General features: G+C 40.0%; 1 protein-coding gene and 1 long non-coding RNA gene across 12 annotated transcripts in view; both read right to left on the bottom strand.

Annotated features, from left to right (window-relative positions):
• Positions 1–4,682, bottom strand: part of Fer (FER tyrosine kinase) — a 324,911-nt gene that overhangs the window by 195,978 nt on the left and 124,251 nt on the right. The gene's annotated exons all lie outside the window — the stretch shown is intronic.
• The window catches only part of LOC116088839, a 4,594-nt gene continuing 3,122 nt past the window's right edge, over positions 3,211–4,682 (bottom strand). Inside the window, exon 2 of the long non-coding RNA XR_004118037.1 lies at positions 3,211–4,680. This is a non-coding gene — a long non-coding RNA (uncharacterized LOC116088839). The remainder of the gene's footprint in view (positions 4,681–4,682) is intronic.

Genomic DNA, 4,682 nt, shown 5'->3' with positions numbered 1-4,682 from the left:
TGCAGAGTACAGTCTACCATGGTAACCACACATGCAGAGTACAGTCTACCATGGTAACCACACATGCAATTCACAGTCTACCATGGCAACCACACATGCAGAGTACAGTATACCATGGTAATCACACATGCAGAGTACAGTCTACCATGGTAACCACACATGCAGAGTACAGTCTACCATGGTAACCACACATGCAGAGTACAGTCTACCATAGTAACCACACATGCAGAGTACAGTCTACCATGGTAACCACACATGCAGAGTACAGTCTACCATGGTAACCACACATGCAGAGTACAGTCTACCATGGTAACCACACATGCAGAGTACTACCATGGTAACCACACATGCAGAGTACAGCCCACTGCAGTTTTTGGGTGGTCTTGGTATCTGGCTACAATCTCTATTTTTCCTGTTTGTAATTTTATATTTTGTTGTATTTAGCTACCTCAAATAGTCTGTGAATAAGGCAGGAATCAACTGTTAATTAACAGTGTTTACAGCAAGACAAAGCCTTGCTATGTGAAGCTTCATATGGCCAGAGGTATCAAAGGTCTGACTAAGCACTGAAGACAAAGGCTAAGTCATCACAGCTTCGGCATGCCCCTGTGTCTCTCTTACCCGCAGCCATGGCGCTGCACTTGGCATGCCCCTGTGTCTCTCCTACCCGCAGCCATGGCGCTGCACTCGGCATGCCCCTGTATCTCTCCTACCCGCAGCCATGGCACTGGACTACCTTTCTTAGAATGATAAACTGAAGCTCTGAACATCAGAACTTTCACAATTCCGCCCAAGCAGCTAATGGACTCACGAACACTGGAACATTCCTATGTTTGCTAACCCCAAATCAAATCGTATGGTGTGCTTGGCGCATTGTCACTGCTGTTTCTGGGCTCAGGGAAATGGGAAAAAGCAATATTCCCACAGAGCAGCCAAGAAGCCCATAAGAAATGGCACAATTAAATTAGGTTTTCATATTCCTATAGAAAGGAAAAGGCCAGAACTTTTCTTAATGTGGCCAGATCAGGCTGGTTTTATTCTCCATCTACCAGAGCCTTAAGTACGTGCACTAATTATCCCATCATCATAAAAGCATAGCATACTTCCAAAATAGAAACAATTACGATTTAATTCCATAGTGCAACTTTCTAAATTGTAATGAGCAACCACTAAATTAAAATGAGACCTCGAAATTGTACGCTGTCATCAAATGCTAGCAAGTGTGTAGGCATTAATTTCTGTTGGTAAGTTAAGCAACTGGTGAAAAATCTGAATCTACCTGTCTGTATAATACATTATACCTGTTTAATCTTACATTTCTTTAAAATACAGAAAATCCTCATGGGGTCTGTCATAGAATCTTTTGATTAAGTAAGTTTTTCTCATACCAACATAAGCATACACGTGAAAGACAACAGTAAATATTCACTGCATCATATAGGAAAATATGAGCAAAACCACAAAAGATCCCAGGTTTACTTAATCTTATTAGATATAATACAAGAATCAAATACTTGAAAACAAGATAAAATAATAAGGAAATTGATTACAGTTAAATAAAGTCTATATATTTTATTAAACACAAAGTCAAAAAAACCCATATCTCAGTGTTTTCATGGTGATCTAAATTCCAAAGTCATCTAAGCATGAGTGTGAGCTACAAGTCAACAAACAGTTTTCTTCTCACCTGCACTGGGGCCTGGCCAGTGTCAAAGATACTGGATGGTTTATGACCAATAAAAGGTTTATAACACTAAAAGATATCCATCTATAAGAGCTGAACCTGCTAATGATTTATAGATTTGTAATAGTTGAACACTGCTAACATAGGCTATCTGAAAAATAATGATATAATTTTGACAAATTTAAATAATTATACATAAAAATATAGAGATTAAATAATGTCTACATTGATTTGCAGCATTCCATAACCCCATGAATGTCACAATAGGTCAAAACACTTCAGATTTCATTTAACTTTCTAATTTCCTTTCTGCTGCTGCAATAATAACACTATGATCGAAACCAACTTAAGGCAGGAAAACAGGCATGTGGCCTCCCCTCCAGGGTAAAGACTACCAGAAGGAAAGGAGGGCAGGAACTGAAGCAGTTACTTGAGCAGAATTAGTGATTGGTACGTGCTGACTCACACCCTGGAGCACTTCAGGCTCATGCTCAGCCAGATTCTATATCTAGTGCAAGCCTTCCTGCTTCATGGTTGGGCTCACCAGCCTCTCTCAATAATCAAGACAGCCCCCACAGACATGCACACAGGCCCATCTCATCCAGACAAAGCCTCAATCCAGGCTTTCCTCTTAGACTGTCCCCGGTTCTATCAAGTTGCTAGCTAAAGCTAACTAAGACAAAGTCCTAAAGTATTGTCTATATTTTTTATTTAATTTTATCATATTAAATACTTTCCAATAAAAACAACATTAATTTAGTATCAACTGAGCAATTTCATAGAGACAGATTTTCTTAAAACTGGAATTTATCTCTTGACCTACAACTTGAACCAAACAGGAGACTGGATTTTCTTAGATAAATCACAAATTGTTGCTATGGAGTAGATTTTATTGAATCATAAATAAAAGCTTTGCCGCCTGTGAGCTAACCTTCAATAATGTTCAGCACTTTACCCTGCGTACACAATCAGTGCCCACGGCTACAGGTTCCTTCCTTCTTTACTCTGCGTACACAATCAGTGCCCACGGCCACAGGTCCCTTCCTTCTTTACCCTGCGTACACAATCAGTGCCCATGGCCACAGGTTCCTGCCTTCTACAGTTTCAATTCTAAAATCTAACAAAGTTCTTGCTGTGAAGCCCAGGCCTGCCTGCCTTTAGCTCACGGTTCTGCCAATTCAGTGTCCTGGATGCTGGCCTCACAGATGTTTATCACACCTGACTTATGCCTAGTGTTTTAAGAAGAAACCAACAGAAAGAAATGAAACAATGAACTACCAATACCAATGTTTCAGAAGCTGGTTACATAGAAAGACTAGCCTGCCTTCATCAGGGTCCCCTTACCCAGCCTCATTTCCCTCAGTTCTTCCTGATCTCTGGGCAGATGTTGCTTTAGCAGGGACGCCTTCCTTTACTTCTCTCCACACAAACACATTACTCACACCCCTCTTCTACCACTAATTGCTACATTTTTCCAAAAGAATTTACCACCAGGCATATTCTTATGTTTAATTGCTTACTTGTTGTCTCTACTATCGACGGAAAAAAGACCCTGAAAGAACTGTGATGATCCAAATGAGAGTTCCCCCTAGCCCCCAGCTCACGGATTCAAACCCGAGACCTCCACTGTTTAGAAGGCCATGAAACCTTTAGGAGTTGGAGCCTTGCTGGAGAAAGTAAAAGTCCCTGGGGGCCAACAATCGGAAAAAGAATGTGATCAGTCAGTTTCCAGCTCCAGCCAAGCCTTTCCCATCTGTTGCTTGTGTTCCCTGCCAAGACTGACTGCTCTACCCCCATGCCTTCTCACAGTTGCTTTTGTATGGGCATCATCTCAAGAGCCAGAAAAGTTACCAATACAAGTACAATAAAAATTGTGCACTTTGCTCATGGGTGTACTGTAAAGCTCTAAAATAGCTGTTTTAGCTTCTGTTTTAGTTTTGGATGGCTCTTTCAGTTTCTTTCTGTTACTATGATAAAATACCCTGATAAAAATCAACTTTGGGGAAAGGAATTCCCCTCAATCCCAAGTTTCAGCGCATTACTATGGAAAAGTCACAGCTGCAGAGCAGAGAGGGCTGGTCACATCACACCCACTGTCAGCAGAGAGACATGAATGTACACAGGCTCACTGGTTTGCTTGGCTCAATTCTTTCATTGTCACATAGTTCAGGAACAGCTTAGAAGGGAATGATACAACCACAGTAGGCAGGATCATCCCATAGCAAGTGTCTAAGACAATTCCCCACAGGGATGCTCATCAGCCAACCCAGTGAAGAAAAAGGAGAACACTGTCTCAACATTCATTGAGATTCTCTTTCCAGAATTCTCTAGATTATATCAAGTTGAAAACCAAAGGTAACCATCATAACACCTGGTCTGATATAAATACCCACCTTTTAAATGAGTAAGTAGAAAAAAATCACTGTATATGTCCTATTATAAAATGAAACTTAAGGTTCATTTCAAAAAGGAGAAGCAAGGTACATCAAACAATACTGCATGCTCTTCCATTATGTAAAAAAGAACAGAAGGCATTATATAATTTACATTCATGCTTCTATTTTGCAGATAGTGCTTCTGGAAAATTATTTCTGAGGAACAGACTGAAGACTAAGCAAGGAGCACTAAGACCCCATGCACATGCCCACGTGCACGCACTGTTTTTCAAAGGCATTACATGGGGCTTTGCTTTATCAATTAGAAATAATCCTTCATAAATCTATTCAATCATTCTTACAGTGACTAAATACTGGCTAACTTATATATGAACTAAGATGCAACTATCTGAAAAATAAAGCAGAACTATCTGTTTCACAGTGCTTTCAATATGTAGAATAAATTTATACTTATTATCTTTTTTCAATGTGAAAAAAGTGCTGTAAGACATACTCTAAAGAATGGAAGCGTATAAAGTGTAAGGACCTCACTGTAATAACAGGGCAGTATAAAGTGTAAGGACCTCACTGCAATAACAGGGCAGTATAAAGTGTAAGGACCT

This window comes from Mastomys coucha, unplaced genomic scaffold (genome assembly GCF_008632895.1).
Source record: "Mastomys coucha isolate ucsf_1 unplaced genomic scaffold, UCSF_Mcou_1 pScaffold14, whole genome shotgun sequence".
Lineage (NCBI taxonomy): Eukaryota > Metazoa > Chordata > Mammalia > Rodentia > Muridae > Mastomys > Mastomys coucha.
The sequence above is the reverse complement of the archived record's forward strand: the minus strand, read 5'-3'. Positions and strand labels throughout refer to the sequence as shown.